Source organism: Anopheles gambiae, chromosome 3 (assembly GCF_943734735.2).
Source record: "Anopheles gambiae chromosome 3, idAnoGambNW_F1_1, whole genome shotgun sequence".
NCBI lineage: Eukaryota > Metazoa > Arthropoda > Insecta > Diptera > Culicidae > Anopheles > Anopheles gambiae.
In genome coordinates this window covers 11,435,373-11,456,213 of record NC_064602.1, presented here as the reverse complement: position 1 = coordinate 11,456,213, position 20,841 = coordinate 11,435,373, and the positions used below count along the sequence as shown (strand labels likewise).

Sequence of the window (20,841 nt, the reverse complement as noted above, 5' to 3'; positions counted from 1 at the left end):
ACAAAACACGAGCGAACAGCGAAAAAAAACAAAAACAAACCACCGTCACAGCACTGAAATCTGGAGCAACGAAATCGAAAGTTTCGCCACGCCGGGGCCAACCAGAGCCGAAACCGAAGTATAGGAAGAGCGCGCGCGTTGCATTGTGTGCCATGAGGCCCCTGGGCCAGAGCGGTGTGCGAACCTGTACCGTGCAACCGTACCGAGTCAACCGTTTCCTACCGTTTATGTTGACAGCCACCGGACGGCGACGGTGGCTGCGAAGCATAAACGCACAGCATCGGACGGCCATTTTTCCGCACCGACCAGAGTCGGCGGTGATTGAAAACGTTATGAAACACAACATTGTGACCGCATAAAAATAAATATATCTCATTCATGCGGCCATCCATCCATCCATCCATCGGCCGATCCATCCAATCCGCTCAGGGGGGTAATTAAGATCGCCTGCTAGCGATCGCCTGCCGCCGGGCCGTGGTACGAAACGAACGAAACAAAAATACAGCCAAAGAACTTGCCCGCTGGCGTTGAGGTAATTATCAGCTTTTTACCGATTCCGATCCATTCCCAGGCCAACGCCTGGGCAGAGGGTGGTACGTTTTTGGGGTGGGCAGCGGAAGAGTGTGAAAAGTTTTGTTTGCAGCAAACGCTTCAGCTCGGTCACGCTTGCGACCGAAATGCCGCGAGCGACCTTCGGACGGGTGTCCGCTTTTTTTTCTTTTTGTTCTTTTTCGGCGACTACTTCTTGGGCGTTTTCTTGGGCGACTACACCCTCCCAAAACGAGTGATCTGATCCATTTGGACAAAACGGTTTGTCCGTGTGAGGCGCGTCACCGGTACTGAAGGTCCAACCGCCAAGTGTCTTGGTCAGTGACGATCTTTGCACGCGAACAAAACGATGCTCGGTGAGATCTAAATTCGTGAAATTACGGTTCAAAAGAAGAAGAAAGGAAAGATGCAACCGACCCTCAACCGTGAACGGATGACGCCCGTCACAGGCGTGAACATTCCGTTCCGTAGCAGCCGTGGCATGGCATGGCCGCACAGGCTTGGTTTTGGAGGACTAACGTCAACGTCAAAGCCTGCGCGATGCGATGCGGATTGGAGCTCTAATTGCATCTGCAGTGCGCGACGGCTAAAAGCCACACGACACTGAGCCGTGTAAGATGAACTGATTTTAGTTGGCAGCATTGGCGAGAGTGCACTCCGTTTGAGCTTTTAGGTGGTTAAGTTTGAGCTGTTGGTCAGGGGTTTTGAGTGTCGAAATATGGAGTGCTTGAGCAGAGTAATGGAAGATTGATTCTATTTGAAGTGTAGATCATCGGTAGTGTCATCGAGGGTCAAGTAGAGTTCTGCGCTGAGCGTAGTCAACACTATGGCAGTATGAAGTGGTAGTGCGCAAGTGCTATTGACCTGCTCAATGTAATGACTGCTTGCGGCTAACCTGTGTAGCTTTGTACAATTAACTTCTGATGCAGTCATTCACATTAGATGTTTGGCTGGGTGTCAGTGGCATGGTGTGAGCGGACACTCCCTTCATTCTCGGTGACGATGTTGCCTGTGGAATACTCTGTAACTCGTAGAATCTTCTGTTTGCTTTATCTTCTGGAATCAAGAGGCAATCTTCAACACAAGATATTGATTTTAATATTGAAAGACACTTCGCTTCACAGTGAAATAAACGTTCATGCTCTAGATACCTTCAAATTATCAGCAAATCTTGGAATTTTTCCCACAAAACCGCTTCTGGGCTTAAGCTTTGGGTTCCCCCTCCTCAAAAAAACTAGATCACTTCAGGGCTCATCACTCGCACCTCCCTGCCTCCGAGATTCCAACGGGTCAAGAAAGCAAACGAAACCGTTTGCGAACCGTTTGCCCCACATGTAGACCACGATGGCGACATTGACGCCAACCTTCGAACCAAACCGGGGCACGCAGCTCTCCCGCAGGCTTTGCATGATCCGCGGGCGACAGTTTAATGTGCGTTTCAAACAAAAAAAAACTGGAATGCATTAACCGTCACGAATCGCAGCCAACAAAAGATCGCAAGATCGCCAGCACAACACAAAAGCCACGCACTAAAACTAACACAAGAAAGCTAAGCCTGCTGCGGTGCTTTCTTGCGGTGTCCATTGTCTCTTGCCACGGTTGCTGCTGCCGCTGCCATCCTATGAATGCTTGCACTTTTATGTAAGCTTCGTGGCTGCGGCGGTAAGTTGGAGGTGGTCCAAAAATATGAATTTTTAAAACGCCAAACCTTAACCTGGCCCTCCCGAACAGACACGGACAGTTCGTCACGATTTTTTGGGGGCTCCACTTTTCGGATTACCGCCAGTCTTAGCATCTTAGATGTTTATTTTCGTTTGCTACGAGCAGAAGAGTTGTGCGGGGTTTTCACACGACTCTTTGCGATGTCTGTGCTGCGGTTCCGCAGCAAACGATCGCACAGGTGCGACAAATACCCGCCGCGCTCGTTCAGTTTAACCGACTGGCGCTGATCCAAATGTTACCCTCACCCCCCGAAAGGTTGCAAAACCTTCCTCTGGTTTAGTGGCCGGGGCCTCACCTGTAGCCCCCATTCGGGTGAACTATGTGTTCCGAGCAAGAGAGAGAGAGGGTAATCGAAACGATTAGCATCATCGCTTCCCATCGCAACCATTCGCACAAGAAGAAGAGCTCCAGTTCCAACTTCCAGCGCATGAGACTGCTCCGAATGCACCTGCTACAGAAGCCGACTGTGCTTGTACCTGTAAAAACAGCCCAGGCCAGCAAGCAACGCGCTCCCCCAAATCTTGATCGTCGAGGTCGTCCAATGCACTCCGCAGTGGGGAAAGGGAAAACCGCAATAACTGGAATGGAATGTCGGTATCGGTATGCTAAAATCGACAAAAAAAGGTGAGCACTACACTGCGATCTAAGATCGTGACAATGTGGCAATGTACATGACGGCGGGCGACAACGTTACCCACCAATCCAGTTCAGTGACCAGAGGGGAGAGAGATTCGGATGATCGTAGTAACCGGAGATCTGCCAATGTCTGCGCTAACCCCCGTCAGAAACCACTGGAGACATCCGATCGCGTTCTTGGTTCCGTCGTCTCCGGTGCCAGCACTTCCAAATGTCAAATTGCCAACCTGTTCCATATTTGTGGTCTCTGTCTGTGTGTTTGTGTTTCCTTCCATACCGAGGGAGCGGCCAGACATTCAGGGGCAATGGGTGAAGAACCACCAACATCGGGCAGCTGGACTGGGGTGTGAGGGAGTGCTGTTGGCAGCCCGCTTATGATTGCATGATTTATTTATTGGTTGCGCTATTAGAAGGGATTACACGAAATGGTGACATCGTGTGCTGCAGCTTGAGCGCGATCGTCGATCTTGTGTTGGGACAGTTCCTGCCTGCCGGTGGGCGACCAGCGATGGGGCGCGTGGGTTTTGAACAGGGTCGGAAGATTCTAACTCAATGCGCAATGGGCTTGAGCGTGTGGCAGATCACAAGGTACATGCGATCATAACGACGAATAAGTAATGAACCAGTAAGAGAGACATTATAGATCAGCCAGATGAATTGGTTTCTGAGGTTGTTTGTGTGTGTGTTTCTTCGCAATTATTACGTCAGGAAGCGCCACGATCATCAGCACGCTTTGTCGCTCAATGGTGGGATGATCTATCACGATCGCGATCGCTTAAACGCAGTTTTGTTTTTTTGGAGTCGCAACATCTTTTGATTGATGTGTGCAGATCTTCTTAAGACTCACATTTTTGGAGCATTCCAATCGGTTTAATAAGCACATTATCTTCAAAACATTCGCATGCGTGCGAAAGTAAGCCAGCTAACAGGCGAGCGCGTGTCCTTGCTCACATCCACCGGTTCTCACATTCGTTTCGATTCTACGACCTTACCATTTACCCTGCTGTATCCGTTGCAGTTTGTCAGTTGATTTACAGCGCGATACCCCGTTTGAAAGGAGCTCGGAATCGGAATCTCATTTTCAAAACAAAGCTCCACTAACTATCGCAAACCAATGGTCGATATTTATTACGGACACCTTCCGCTCGGTTGGAGATAGGCGCTGCTAAACACACGGACACGGCAACAAAACACGAAATGGAGGTAAATAAGTCAAATTCCTCACATGAGCTACCATTTCCTTACCACACACTCACTGCTTCTAGACTGTGCCGTTTCCGATTAATTGACTGGTGTGTGACGGTGTTTTTAGCGACCGCCGTTACCGCTGACGGAGGTCAACTGACAGTGACAAATCGATCGAGTCCGCTTAGGTGGCAGTGTATGTGCGTGTGTGTTTTGCTAGCAAAACTGTCTCACATCCTGCTTCTTTACATGGTTCTAGCTCAACAGTTCACCACGCTCAAGAGCCACGTTTCGAGTGCCAAGAACGCGGATATGCCCTGATGGGAGGCAGAGTAAATTGGTGGCAGCTTAAGGTGGCCCCGCACTGCAGCTGTTGCTAAGGGAAGTCAGTCGGGCGAAGTGAACGGGTCCAACACCCTTGCTGTCCCACGCAACAACACCTCAAATTGTAGCGCACACTTATTAGCATGGATTGGTAGTTGCGCCACCACTGAGAGGGTAGCGTTTATATGCTCCGCTTTGTTGCTCTTGTGGCGTTTCTGGTTCTGTTTTCGCAAGCTCCTCCACGACCCACCTGCTCTGAGCGAGATGTTGACCCTGTGCCTAGCATGGCAGGGCTGGATCGGTGGTACTCCATGTAATGAAGCTGGAGTTTTGAACCAGATATTAATGAGGTTTTGTGTGTGTGTTGTGAGTGCGCTAACACAAACACGTGCCCGGGTGCCTTTAAATCAAGCAAGCAGCGTCGACAACGGGCAAATTAGAATGCCTATGCCACCAGGTCCCGCCGACGAAAGGCTTGCGAAGGTTTCGCTGTTCTGTTATGATTACTTTCCAAGGTGGAGCAGACAAACTACGGTACGGTACGGTACCGAGGGGTTGCTATCTGGGTTTGACCCTGCCAGTACGGGCTCGTGACGTCGTGTGAGTCGTGCAGCGCGAGAAGTCGAGCTGGCGTTTGTACCCCACCCTGTCTATTAAAGGTTACCGCGATTGATATACTAGAGGAACACACATACAAACGACACAGAAATAAGAAAGAAGGCAAGTGGGACTACAAAAACACTTTGATCCTCGGATTCGGATCAGCAAGTGAACCACCGGATCGGCGACACACCCCAGTGTTCTTTGTGTGGTCCCATGTGGCACTGCTACGGGTGTTGCGATGATGTGGGAGAGGTTTTCAAACATTGGCAGGGCTCTTGGGGCTCCTTGGTTTGGCGTTGTTCGTAGCACTTCGAGGTCCGTATGCATATCGCAAGCGTGACTGCAGACGCAAGGTTCGACAATCGGCAGCAGTTCCACCTTTTTTTCTGTGTGCTGTAAGGCCCGGGGGCGCTTGGGCGTGGGGACACCAACATCCGTGGCTAAATGTTAGCCATTGCCTTAGCTGCTGTTAACAGTTTTGACATTTGATAGTTATTACCGGTGGTGGTGGTGGCCGGCGATACAGTAAGAATGATTTAGCAGTTCATTTATTCTGAGCTGGTTTGGCAGGTTCTGGGCACTGTACGGGACACCGCGGTGTGTGACCATTTTAATCGCTTGATCTTGATTCTCTCTCGAACAACAGCGCCCGGCCAGCTGCCGGATGGTTGTTGCGCTGCGTCTTAGCTTTCAAGTGTTTCTCCGGCCGCAAAAGGTTCTAGCGAAAGGTAGGCGTAGAACGCAAAGCGACTCGCATTTGTTTTTATTGTCAGCGCCTTCTACGTTCGCGGTGTGCGCTGCTTTTGACCGTTAATCATCGTTTCAGCCCCGCTTTTTTTTGGCGGGTGGGATCGGGACAGTGTTTGGACAGGCCAAATTTCTCATATTGCGCTCGAAGCTGAAATCGTTCGCGTCCGAGCAATAACCTTAAATCCCTTGCCATAAGAAGCTGCCTGGAGCAGAAGGGGTCGTTTCGTGACGCATCGGCTCGGCTGTCTGTTTCTGTGCTTGAGACCTTTTCCAACCCCCCCTGCCTTGTTTCAGATGGCGCGCTTTGAACGACTTAAATAAGCATTAAGGAGATAGTCGTAAATGGCTTATTTTGTGCAAAGGGGTTTAATCGTGTGTTTTTTTAACGTCGGGCATCCTGGCACTGGGCGAGCCTGTGCAGCTCCTAATCGGGCAAATTGGGCATTGCCATTATTATGGGGCTTTGTTTATTCTCCGGCCGAGTCGCTTAGCGTGGGGTTATACATTATTTGTCCACTAAATGACTGCTGGTGATGTTTGGAGGCGCATTTTAGTGGAACCAGAAATTCCCATAAATCAGAAAAACTGCACAGAAATTCATTTGTATATTGGTGTAATGAATCAGCTGAAAGCTGGTTTGCAGCCTGCACCACAACGCCTTCATTCTTGTTAATGGTCAAGGATGATATTGATTGGCTGACAATGGCTACGGTGCGATGAAACATTTCATGCACCTTTTATAAATTACTTTCCTTTCACAGCACGCACAGGTCATCTTTTCATCTCCATGTTTTTTCGGAACGAAAGTGTGCATACATGTCCATAAAGTAGCATTGCAACATTTAATGCGTAAATCGTAAATAGTTGATTAAGCCATCAGGCGGACCTCCTTCAAAGCGGACCCGGTATGCAAAGTAGGCACAAGGTACAGAGAAATATGATTTAATTGTGCGATTCTTCCAATACCGTTCGTTTCGACCTTCGATCGCTATTAAAATGTCATCGAATGCACGGAATGCGAATGCACATTCACCACCGGCACGGGATACGGGGAAGAAGAAAGAGGCATCAAACAATCGATTGCGGTCGTTTGTGAAGGTCTTACTTCTGCTAGACCGACCTGTGGTGGTGCTGTACTGGACCGTGCGAGGGGGGTATGGGATGCTCGCCATCACGAGGAAGAGCTACCGATCGATGAAGAGCGCTTGTCGCTTGACGGCAGCTCGATGTCGCGGCAGTATCGATCGAGGCCCAGGTCGCCGGCAAGCTTTAGACCATCCCACAGCGGTATGGTATGGAATGTGATGCCAATTCTAGGCACGGCACTTACCTCAGTGAACTCAGCAGAGTCGCACACCGAGCGGATCAGCAGGGAGTCGTTAGTTTGCAGTTCACTTGGAAGCTTCTTTAATTGGAACAACTCAACACCCCGCGATCAGACCGTTGTAATTAATGATCGCTCCTTCGCTCCGTGCCAATTTGTGGTTGAAGATGTCAAGCAAAGCCCCCTTCTTCTGGCTGCTTCTTCAAAGACAACCGACCGCTTCTCCGGCTGGTAAACGCGAGAACAGATGTTTCTTTGCGGAATGATTGATTGAGCGGTTGATCCGGTGGAGCCTTCTTTTTTGTGCAACTTTCTTGAACAACTTTGACTAACGATCAGGCCCGATAGAGGGCCACAGAACAAATGTGACCTGTCATGTTCTAAAGGGGTAGGTCCTCGCCACAACAAAACCGTGAGAATGTGCCTCCACTTCTAGCAAAAGGTGTGACAAGAATTTTGAATAAATTGTTATCATTCTTCTCGATCTTGGGGTGAGGCGCAAAGTGCTCCAGTGTAGCTTCTTTCGGGGGCGAGCGGCTGCTTAATGGGTACAAAATGGGCACATAACTGCCGCTTAAGCAGCATGTGCAATGTGACATTTAACGCTTCTCGCCTCCTTCTAATGCTGCTCCAAAATGAGCGCCAAAAATGTCCATTAAATATACGAAGTACTCATGCAGTTGGCATTTTTGGCCCGGCTAATGGAGAACGCACGAAGAGGGCACACTCTCTCACGTCAAATTATCCAATTTTCACTCGTTAGCCCACCAAGGGGTAGAAAGGAAACCCGATCCCAAGGGCAGCACGTCACAAGCATAATCTTGATCAGTTAGGGCAAGCAATTGCACGAGAAGACGTTAGGTAACGCCGTTAGACGGGCAAGGATTTTAGCATTCACTTGCAGCGGCACTACGGTTCACTATGCGATCGACCTTCGTCGTTCACACACGTGCGTGCACCAGCATCAGCAAAGAGTCGTCGACGCAGCGTGTATTTGGACGGTGTTAACAAATTTGCAAATCACACTCGAAATTCACGTAATTACCACCAACCGGGGCGGGAGAGTAATCAACGATAACGTTGTCCGATGTGTGTAGCTGCTATTTATCACCTCGCTCGAAGGTAGCTCGTGCCCGCCCGTTGGCAGCTGCGACGCGGGTTTTGGAGGTGCACGGCTACCTGTGTCTGTGCGCTGTCGCCGAAACAAAACACCGTACCAGCAAAAGCAACTCTGTGTACAGGTCACACAAGTTAATGATCACTACCCGGGTCCGGCGTAGTCACTCAAGGGGGCTGCTGTCGCTGGAATAAGGTCAGCCGCTTGTAAGCCGTTTGTGTATTGTTGTGATTGGTGTGCTCATGTACCGGCCGCCAGAGTTGGTGGTCTGATTTTCACATGCCGATAGTGCGGCTGCGTATGAAGTAATGGGCTTGGGTATTGTGGGCTCTGGGCACGACCACGACCATGCCGGCAGTAGTACAAACCGGGAGGATGATGCTGATGAACTGCCAAGATCAACCGTCCCCGACCCTGATTGTGCGTGTGCGAGCATGCAAATCAAGTGAAGAAGTCGTCACCTCGGCTGCACGATCAGCTGTTAGACGATTGGAATTCCCCCTGCCTGCCACCGATGGACTACGAGACGGCAGAGCCGTGCGAAACTACCACTCGTATATGGGGTCAGATCATTAAGATTGGATGTTCAATTTATCTTGCGGATGCGTAATTGCGTCCTCGCGTGGGTTTGGGCAAGTAGCGCGTGCAGGTTGAAGACAGAAGCATTGGATGGATTGGTTGACCTTCGATGGGTGTGGAACAGGTTTGGGGACTGTTTTTGGGTACTTTTTTTTATTTAATTGTCTACGACGTCGGAAGGTTAATCCTGCAGCTTTTGAATAGTCTAAAACCATAAAAGGGTTTCTATAATTATTTTAATAAAACTGTTCGATTGAAAGATCATATAATTTTGGATGGATGAATTTCAGACAGTTTCAAATAAAGAATCAATCATGAGCCATCTCAATATCTTCATACCTTAATAAATAACAGTAATGCAGTCTGTTGTTTTCTAATTTGTTTCCCGTGTATCTTCATCAGCTTGATATTTTCTTACTTGATCGGAGATACGCCATTTCCGCAATTGGAAAGTTGATTTATCGAACTCGAATTTGAACTTCATAAATTTGCTGTAGCCTTATAAGAGAATCACAAGTCACTGATTCAATTCAATTGTGCGGTCCATGGAGAACATAGTTGAACACTTAGAGTCTTGAATGCTCCGTAACACTGTGATCAAATAGTTTCCCGTGCTCAAGCATTTTAGACATATTTCCCTTTCAGATACACCTTTGAGCGACTATTCTGTATTAATAACATAAACAACACGACGATCCGGCTCCAACTTTTCTCTGAGTCATCCATTTCCACCTTAACCTCACTTGAAAGGATTCCCGACCAACACCTCACCTAATGATCCTACCATCATCGATCACAGTCTTCGCCACATTACAGCACGGGTGTGTTGCGTTCCAACTCACAGGCGTCCCTTTTTCTGGGACAGTTCCAACGCCAACTGTGAGCCCGGGCGGTGTGAAAATGCGACCCCCTCGTCAAAACACTTTCCTTTCGGCGAACGGGTTTGCTCCACTAACCCGTGATCTCTCCCCCTCACACACACACACCCCGAAAGCGGGTAGCCCAAGCCGACAGTTACGCGATGCGGCTAAAGGCAATTAATTTAATTGCCATCGCAAACGCCCGGCTCGAAGGCATCCTGGCACGCGGCGGGGGCTTAACGTCAGGATGGACGACGCGGTTTGTGCTGCTGCTGCTGCTGCTGGGAGTGGGATCGCTATGGGTGTTTGCTGGGTGTGTGTGCACCGAAAAGGGTATGCGCTGCCGAATGACAGGTTAATTTAAGAGCCGGCAAACACGTCGACGCAGTCGTTCAGAGCAAAAAGGGCCAGAGAGTGTCGAGATACTGAACAGTGGCAAGACACAGAACGGGTACGAACGAGCGGAGTAGCAGCAAACGGTGCGCACTAGAACATCGCGTGGAATGTATTTCTGATCGACATCGTGATCGTGCAGATAGACACCTCGATTTTGTTGTCGTTTTTTTATTAATGTGTTTGCTCCAGATGGTAAGATTGGAGTGAAGTCGATCGCTGCCAGCGCCGATGCTCGCTTCGCCTTCGCCGTGTGACGCACTATAAAAGAGCTTGTCCGGAGTATATAAAAGCATTTTATAGCTTCCTCAATATTTAATCCATTGGCTTACGTTCGTGCGTGTGTGTGTGTGGATCTGACAGAACATGAACGCCACTGCCCATATCTGCGTGGAGGTTAGGCGGCCAGAAAATCCACCCCAAACAAAAGCAGGTCTAGGTCAGAGACGGAACACTGCTCGCATCGGCCTCAGTGGTGGCACACTTTTACTAATCAGCCCTGCCCGATATCCGGCATTAATCCTCATCAAACAGCTGACATAAACCGCTCCGGCCTGCGGTATGCACTTTTAAGGAACTACAATATCACACCTCAATCTGGTGCGATCGTTTCCGTCCGTGGCGGTGCTTGCGGGGTGTGTGGATTAGGGGGCTTTAGCAGGCCACCACACCAATTATCCTGTCAAATATCGTGCAGAGAGGGAGAGAGGTCAATAGGTGGATAGGTGGAAGCATGGAATGTTTTGTTCCACCCAAAAATGGGGTGTGTGTGTGTGCACCCTGCTTGGAATCAACCTTGCAGCCCATTCGTATCAAGTGGAAAGTGCAAAAATAATACTTTTTTGTTTTCGGTTCGAGGTTCCCGAGTGTTGAGAGTTCCTTATATAGCCGTAAAAGAGGGTACCTCCAGCCAAAAGTGGAGCAAAAATACGGTGTACATCAGCTATCTGCTCGCGTCTATTACTGTCTGTCTTTGCTGAAGGTTTTCGTATCGTTCACAGTCACGTAAAAGTGTTTAATGTTCAATGCCACGTTTGGCACTGCTGGTAACTGGTGCACTTCGGCATCGCTCGGCTTGTGGAGTGGCAGTGCTGTAACGCGCTCAGTGTCATTGCCAGGAGGGTGGTATGTGGACTGGACTCAACCCAACCCCGGTGCAAGAATGTTGAGTGATGATGAGTTGACTGCGGTGGAGGTCCTCATGTGTGGTGTTAATTGTACCACTGGACGGAGGAAAGGTGCACGAACGCGTGAGTCAACGATGTTGTGGCCTCGGCCCACTCGACCAAACGGTAACGGTGAACCGATCGAACCAGTAAACCATCGATCAATATCTCGCTTCCTCGGTCGAAACGGTGATGGCGAAGTGCGCGATCTTCAGCAAGAGAAGAAAGACGCAAACCCATGTGGTGGAGACTAATGAGCCTGGTGTTAGGGTCCAAAACACTTCCAAGACCGCGACCGTGATACGGTTCACACTCGCCCAGCGTGGTAAAGGGGAACGGGAACGTTTGCGGGGGTTTGCAATTTGTGCTTGGCATTCGCCGTGATTCGTGTTTGCCGATTGAAGATCGCGTCTAATGAATCGAAGGTCCGCAGATCGGTCGTAGATCGCGCGTTTATCAGCGACACGGCTCGGAAAACCCAACGACCCATCGAGCGGTGCGCCATTGTGCAATATCGAACGGGCGTTTTGGGGCCATTTTGTAGCCGTTTTTTTTTTTGTTTTACTAATTGTCTAATTGAGCTGCACATTCTCGGGAGGCTGCACGGTCGCGTTCTTTTGCTGGTGTGTGTTTTGCTTTGAAGGTCGCCCAAACTTCCGACCCTCCCACAGTTTGCAGAACTAACGCCGTAAGTCCGGCAAGGCCAAACGGTCTTTAAGGCTGTGAGAAAGTTTTGTAGAGGTTTATTTTTACAGTTGGGCTGACAAAAACTGAGCGAAAAGCTGAAGAAGACCATTAGATAGGGGCAATTGTTCCGTTTTTACTACGTGTAATCAGTGGCGGTTACCGAATTAGCGTTGGTCACAGTTCCGTCATTAAGATTCAATTAGAGGAACCATCCATCCCGCGAATGCTCGGAAGTGGGAGAGCTAGCAAAACGGAACTGGCGGAAGATAGTGCACGATAATTGCCCTGACCCACCCGGTCGGTTGTACACGGGCAGTGGTCGGAAAGTTTGCAACTTTTTTAGCACAGCGGCGCGAATGTGCACGAGAACCCGCACCATCGCGTCGTGAGACCGAGCGTTCGTTCGATGGAACATGTAATGGGAAAAGCAGGTGAGAAAGCTAGCACCCCCCAAGGACAGGGTGTTTATTCGCCGCGGACAGTTTAGTTTAATTCGATGGCTTAATTTAAAACAATTTACATTTTCTGCTAGCTGTGCGGCCGCCCAGCCTGGGGAGATTGTGAGAGAGTGAAAGGAGTTTTGCAAAAATGGGGAAGTGCAATTATTCTTTCGGTTAATTGGACGTAGCACGAGGGAAATTTATTTGATAGTTTAAATCCTTTCGTCAATGGTTTTTTTTGTGCAATTTGTAATCGGACTAATAATTCATAAGAGATGAATTAATGGAATATTAGTTTATCATACAGTTTAGGTTGTTAGTTTTTCCTTTCCGGTGAGAAAATTGAGCTAATAAAAAGTAATGTATAGCATCGGTTGAGCAATCAGAGGAATAGGTAGGAACTTTATGAGGGAACAGTGAGATGTATATTATCTTTTCAGCGTTATTACCCAGCCTGAGACTGCACAGTTAGGATGGAATATGAACTTAAATAGTTAAGCAAATATACATTTTGAATTTTAAGGTTTTAGTTGATATTTTATCTATTTTTTAATTTTCAATTTATAGAAGAAGATCCATTCATCGGATGTAAATCATATTTATTGCAAAACTGTAGTTTTCTACACTCCTCAGATAATTCAAAATGTTATTTTGCTAAATGCTATCAACTGTATAATTTTGTTTTATCTTCAAATTTGAGTTCTACTCCGTACACAATATCCTCAGTTTATTCTGAAATTAAAAATGAAGAATAACTAGTATAAGTTAAGGCGATCTCAAACATCTCCAGAATATTACATATTTTATTATCAGAGTTTTTTTTAAAGCCTATTAGATGTTTCGTTTCTTATTTTATTACTTTTTATCATATCCATTGCTGCCTGATCAATCAATGATGATGAAATATCGTCAATTAATTTTTTATTTTACGCACCATATAGTTTTTTTTATATATTTTTATATGTGCAAGTTTGGTTAATTTATTCTTTTTTTTTATGAGAATTGTTCCAGATCTTCCAGATATTCTTGTTAATAATTGATGATCATACACGTAGGATGTTTTCCGTGCAGAAATTATTCCAAAATTAAAGATATCATAGGTGATACGTGTTCTTAAACGAATTTAAGATGAATGAATTTTGATGAACCAAACATGTAAGAAGATGTATATCTTACTATAAGTTTTATTTTCCTCAGCATAGTACGATGGATTTACAGTAAATCTCTAATCATTTTAATTAAGAAATGACAGTGTTTTCTGCAACTATGCATTGTCGGCAATATGTAACCAAGTATCACTTAAACCCAATGTACAGCCTTCATCCAAAGTCCCTCATGCACGAGTCCCTTCTTCGTCCAACTAAACTCTCCAAACTCTAACTCCACATGCTCCAGTTCCGCCCATCTTCCCAAGCCACCCAAGTTTCTTGGGCCAATTGAAAACGAATTAAATTGCATAATTGAACATCCATCTCCGCCCAAAGCCGTCCACCAAAACCCTTCCCAAGCGCCCACGTGTATCGATTTTATGAAACACATTCATTACCGAAACCTTCCCGGGCACGTGCGGCAGCTTGCAGTGAAGGGGGGTGAAAAAGGGTGAACGACAAAATCGCGAAGAAAGTTGTAACCCATTGGGGGGGGAGGTTTTTTTTGCGCACACAGGTCGCAATCGTAACCGTGCGTTACCGTCGAGTTTCACTGATGTCACTGTCAGCTCTACCCATCCATCAGACCGCACCGAGGTGAGTGCGTTGGTACAGCTCTCCCATCCCCCTCTCAAAGCGGTTGCGTCTCCCGCATGCCAAAGTCAGCCAATTTCCTGCCAATGAGAGTGCATCGAACGAAATCGAAAGTCACCCCGCACAAACCACCGGACAGCCAGGGCGGGAGATAGAGCAACGGATTGACTGGTGCGCATGCACAATTACCCATTTTTCCCTTTTTGTCGTGTTTTTTTGCTCTGCTCTGCAGTGTCTGCTGCCAGGTTTGCACATTAATGGTGCAACCCGTTGGGGGAGGTTCTGGCAGCGCTTTGGATTATCTAATTTAAATCCCCACATACACATGCGTGGTGTCATAAGGGGAAGCAAGACTAGCAAGAGAAGACAGAGACAGAGAGAGAAAAGCAATAATGGTAGCACAGAGCTATTACTTCATCGCCAGCATTCGGTAATGGCTTTCTTTGGCTACGTCGCAAGAACCCTTTCGTCGTCGGGTGGTGACAAACGACAGACGACGTGCCAGCAGGAGCTTCTCGTGTTTGTTAGCGGCCGGATGTCAACGGAGCCATTATTTCCAATGCGTTGACAGGTCTGTTCGGTTAAAGGCTCATACTGAATCATTGCTTCACTTCATTTTCTCCCCCTTTTTTACCGATTCAATCACATCGCTTTACCATTAAATGTTTTCAGCTTGGACCGGTTGGCACGAGTTGGAGTTCAGCGCTGATCGGAATTAGTTCGACCTCAGACTGTTGACTTCCTCTCTTAATAGGGTCGCAACCTTTCTTCCAGCAGCAGGCCAGCATCCGCCCGTGCAAAGCTAATTTGGTAGCATGATCTGAATTGATCATTAAAATTATGGTCATATTGAGCAACTACGGCAGCTAGGCACGCACCATAAGGGTTAAACAAGGGGGCATATTGAGTATGGGACGTGTTGAGGCCATTTGATGGCAAAAAAAAACGGTTCCATTACGCGAAGGTCAGACTTCTTCATTCCGGCTTCTAAAGCGATAGTTAGCTTATCTAAGATTAGAACCGACCAGTCTCGAGCGGTATGCGGAAATTATAATAATAATGTTGGAATTGAAGCATGAATTATGTTCAGTTCGCTTGGACGCACGGAAGCAGCCTGGTGGCGGTGGCACGATAAACGCCACCATTTTATCGAACTAGCAATTTTAGCACGCTGGTCAATGTCTTAATCTGGCTGCTAACGCGTACCAACCACGCAATCGTATCCATCGTGGTCAGAATTGGCGAGGTGAGTTCAAGAAACCAGCAAGCGCCGCCGCACACTCTGTCATTAATGTGTCACCTGGCACAAATCAAACCACCACCGGCACCACCCTCAGTTGATGGACGGTGGAAAATTCCATCGAGATCGTGTCCCGATCAAGCACCTTTCGGTCGCCATTACCATCGTCAAACCGGCTCGCCCAAGTTCTACGCGTTTGAGCGTAGTTAAGCGTTCGATCGAGCGCTCTCCGTTCCGCAACGGACAGTTTGGAGAAGCAAACAAAAACGGGATCAATCTACTGCCATTCTCTTGGAGTCGCCGGCGCACGCTATCGCTCGTGTAAGCAGCTGGACGACCTTCAGCTCGAATCGAAGCTGTTGCGGTGTGCAAAAACAAACAGACACACTTGTACAACGCGTACAAGCAAGAAACAAAACTAAATCGCAGCGTGTTCGCATGATCGCAACCGATCGGTAGGAGCTACTTTTACTTCCTGAAATTATTCCAGTACCCGCGGTACTGCGCCCCGGTGTTTAGCCCAGCAATGTAAGGATTGTTTTATTTATGAGTGTATGTCATTCGCAATCGGCGATCGCACTGATTGGCGACCGCGTGAGGTTGGCCGTGAGAAACGAGTCCCGCAGGAGTCAAGAGCCTGTGCAATGTTCTTCAAGAACATTCTGGTGGTTGCCTTGGACTTTGGGTGCTTAAGTCCAGCCGGCTTAATCGCTTGATGGACTATATCTCGGATGACATTCAAGGCGATCGAAAAGTCGGATTCGATATTCCATATGAAGAAGAAAAAAGCTCAAAAGTTGTCGTTTACCGTCTTAAAGGTTTTGTTTGAGAATCACAATTCGCTTCGCTTCAGGGCCAAGGGATGACCTAAAAAATGGAGCACCTCTGGAATCGGTAACAAAGTGAAGAGCAAATCATAGGGCGACCTGCACGCGCTACTAACACAACATGATCGCGTCAGCATCGGCGGGCCGGTTTTTGCGCAGTCTTGTAAGTAGGCCAAAAGCACGTTCCGCCATGATCTCTTCCTTTAGTGCGCCTTAGTGGTCAACCTTTCTATCTAGGACATTCGGTAGAGGAGAGATCATGCGCGCCAGGCATCATTGCTGAAGTGTCTGACCTTCAAACTTGTTTCAATTTCTGGTAATAATAACCTTTACCGTGTCCCGTCTGTCAATCAATAAAACAACAAGTGCTCCCCGGGACGATGGAAGCATTCAGCCGGAGATGACCGGAGAGTTGACTGGAGAGGACGTGGCGTGTTTCGGTCGGGTTACTGATTGGGAACAGTTGATTGATGCTGGGACGCTTCGATTTGTGCGTCAATCTGATATAGAGAGATCGCCCGTATGAGTTCAATAGTCCACCCGGAGTTGGGTTTGGCTTGTATAAATGGCCCCCATACAACTTCCTGATCTACACGAAACCGCTGCCTGAAACAGGGTGGGTCGGGGGAAGATTAATTGATCGTGCTTCCCGTTCCTTGGTGGTGTTGTTAGGTGGTGGATTGACTTATTATGCGCCACAGTCTTTGAAGGGATTATTTATGGTCTTCAAGGCGGTCGAGTCTTTTTTTTTGTCCGGCTTGAGCTTCGTATTGTTGCTTGCTTGCGGAAAAAATACTTCAGGATCAACCCACTAAAGAAGGTGTACCCCATTTGCGATTATAAATCTAGGACACAGGGATGATCCTTTTCATCCCTCTCACCACAAAACGGCCCAATAACATTATCAAAACACCTCCTAATCCCCCTGTGTTAAGCCCATTCATTACCCATCCTTAAATGCGCTTTATGAGGTGCTAGACTAATAAATCTCTTCCGTTTAACCTTTACCCCAAAAAAAAAAAGTGCTCCACAAAGCGATCCGAGCGGGTCCGCTTATTATAAGCTCATCCAATTTTCCTAAAAACCCTCACCTTCATCAATCACACCCGCTTCGTGGAATTGTGCATGCATGGAGGCTAAACGCCCAACGCCTCGCTTCAGAAGCCACACCGCGCCACAATCTTCCTAACACCGTGATCTTCCAAAAAGCACACGATCTCGAGTTAAGTGCGAGAGGGCCCATAACCTGCAATTATCGCCCTCCTTGGTACCGTTGGTTGGTGTTTGGTGCTAGAGGCCTTTACGGAGGCCCGCACTTGTCCGAGGCTGAAACAATGGTCTCAAATCTCCTCGGTCAACAGTTCCCATTGCGACCTCTCGCAGACCTAGAAGTGAAATACATAATTAGCTTGAAGGATTCTGGATTGTTGTTTGTTTTTGGGTGTTTTGGTCTGACTGACCAGAGGGCTCGTGGTATGCAGATGTCAAGTGGATGACCTCGTAAATATATCATCTCATTATTGATGGCGCCCAGTGTCAGAAAAAGACTGAGCCTACAATTACTCGCCACTCGCAACTCAACACAACACAATTCGGACACCTTCCGTGTGCTGTAACGGTGTGCCGTCCTCGCAAGGGCAAGGTCCTATTATCTAGGCTGTGGCGCAGTTCGGCCCGTTAAAAAGGTTAATCCAATCATCCATCAATAGGTAAGCGAGAACCACACCTCACGAAGGCGTATAGGCTTTTGGGAATGGTGTGTTTGGATCGGGGTGTGAATTTCCGTAAGCCCTCTCGATCGGAGTCGCATCTTCAGTTGATGGCGTTGTTAGCACACTCACCTGTATTGTTAGTACGCTAATTTGAACGCTTTTCAATCTCCCAATGCTTATTACAAAACGTACACACCATTCCCACTTGGAAGAGTTGGAAGATTCGCCTTCAATAGCTGTCACGCCGTCGCGACAACATACACGATCCTCCAGATCCTTGACATTTGCTTCCGAAACCGCGCAACTAGGCGCGCATGTGAGCAAGGTTTTGGTACGGTGCACCTACCACCAGCACCTACCTTTCTGCGGTGTGTCTTAACGCCCGGTTTTGTTGTACTCATTGTTCGACTTTATATCGAAATGGCCCGAACCGTGGTTTGCTTTTTATTCTCCTTCGCGTTGGCAGCGAATCGATCGACTGTGGGCTTCTGGTGTTGTGCCATTACCGCGCGACACGTGCCGACATGCCGCAGCAGCAACAGAATGTCACGCAGCAGTGCCTGTAAAAGGGTGTGCGAACATGGCCGGGAATGGGAATTTGCTTCGGAATTGGTTGAAACATGTTTGGTGGCACCGCTCCGGAACAGAACAGTTGCAACCAAACCCTTACAGAGAGCGTATGTACGATCGGAAGACACGATCGAATGCGAACAAATTAGCGTTTCTTGCAGTGCAGTGGAACTGCGGTGTGTTTGCTCAAAACTCCATTCGAGGAACGTCGTCGGTAGGCGTCGTCCTTGGAAGTGTTTCCTTCATAAATATTTCGCCTCGATTAGCAGCGGACGTCAAGCACTGGTGGCATAAATTATCGATCCCGAGAGCTGCGTGAAAGGGAAGCTAGCGTTGGTGTTGCTGCCGTGTGTGGTCGAGTATTGGTGGAATTTTGATGTTTGACACGTTTAAATAAAATCATCTGATTAAGCAGGTTTGCAAGGAAGGAACAGCTTGAGGCGGTTATTAGGATTGCGATTTTCAATGAAATGGTAATAAGAATGTTCACTTTATGGCTTGTTAGTTTTTGATAAGCTCTTTTTAAGATGAGGGACATGCATTTTGGAAACTACTCAACAAGAACCTAACGAAAGGCTGCGCATAGTTCTCACAATAGAATGGAAGATTAATGGCATAGATTTAACCATAATATTTCTCACTCTAATGTTAGTCGCATCCTCACATCCCTCGCCAAAAGATTGCAGGGTGAAGAGTTCATGAAACGTGAGCATCATAACGTTGGTGCTTGCGATTGAGATCGCCCAAATTAACCCGACTCGTTAATTCACACTTGCGATGCACTCGCCGCGTCCTCTGCTGCACGAAGCAGTAAACATTTTAGATGCTCATTAGCGATAAGTGGGCCCTGTTCCTACCCCAAACCACATTAACTTGTTCCCTTATGTTCCCTAGAGCGAGCGGATGAGCAGATGAGTCAAATGTTGGCAGGAAATCAAAAAAAAAAGAGAAATAGAAGAAAAACAGTTTGTTGAACTTACCTGTTCCTCCCCACCAATGAAACGGCGAGCAGGAAAAAAAAACACATTTCCATTGGCAGCAAACGGTTATGCTCGGGAGAAAACCCACCTTTACCATAAACTGCAACGGCGGCAAGTTGGTGCCTTTATAAAATCGCCCATCAAAGTTGGCGTCGGCGCGTTTTCTACTAACACACTCACACACATTTGCTCGCACCCTGTACGCTAGTGCACGGGGGTTCGGTTTTCCCTTCCAGCGAGCCAATTTTCTCCATCATCAGCAGCAGCGTCGTCATGGTTTCGCTATTGTGGCGCTTGATGAAGATGCTCGCCTCGCGTTTGCCGCCAAATCATACGCTCCAGGCGGGGCGTTGCGCTGCGGACGACTTCTTGCTACTGGAAGCATGGAAAATTGGAAAACTCGTCTCCAGCGCTGACTGTGTGGTTGAAGTAGTTTTTCCTTTTTCATATTGTACATATTGTTCGAGCGGTGATCAAAATCAGACGCCCAACTCGGAAAAGGTGTGACAGACGGACGGATGGAGTTGCGGCTAAAACGGAGGATTGCGCTTTCCGGAAGCGCACGCTTTTTACTGCGACGCTGCCGCCCGGGAAAGCGGAAACCCATTTTAATGCTCATCTCATTGCCTGAAAAGCGATGAATTGTGTGCGCGATTGGCATCTTTCGCATCAGATCTTTCGCTCGCCGATTGGTTGCAGGTTGCCGGGCCGGGGGCAACTTTCGCCTGCGGCTAAGTAAAGGCTAAGCACGGTAAAACAATTCGTAAGGGCGGTAGTTGGGCGGTTTTTTTTCGCATTGGTTTCGGCTTATTTTTGGGGATGGTTCCTCAGCTATCCATACTGTCTGGGCCACTTTTCACCATTGTACTTTTGCGGCTTGCGTAGCCGAGTGATCCGATCTTTGTGATTATGTTGAATAAAATACCCCTTTTTTGCAGCTACCAGTCTTTTCTGACATTGATGTGGAGTATTTTGGATGGAAACGGGAAAATTGAAATTAATTGCTCTGCCAGTTGTTGTACGATATGATCTCCTACGACTGTGATCACTGTGAAAATGGATGGAACGTAATGAAACGCACTCTCGCTAAGTGACACAGGTGAACACATGGTCCGGAACTGTCATTTCAATGTGGCAGATGAGTGCATGCGTGCATGACAAGATCAACCGGCGCGATTGCGTGCTGCTCCGCTAATAAAATGGTCCGACAGTTTTTGGCGTCTGTCAACAATTTATAGCTTCCATTTTAATATAATTTTCCATTCATTTCTGAAACATAAAGATCACCCTGTTTAATTAAAAATATATTCCAATAGTTAATGAAACAAAGAGCAGTTTTAAACTGTTTGAAAAGGCAGTTAAAGCTCATTAAATAAGTATCTCCCAAATCAACGTGATCCATTTTCAATTGCTCGGTTATTAAAGGGTAATGGTA

General features: G+C 47.6%; 1 protein-coding gene across 4 annotated transcripts in view; it reads left to right on the top strand.

The window, feature by feature from the left end:
• Positions 1–20,841, top strand: part of LOC1277459 (mucin-2) — a 138,158-nt gene that overhangs the window by 23,465 nt on the left and 93,852 nt on the right. The gene's annotated exons all lie outside the window — the stretch shown is intronic.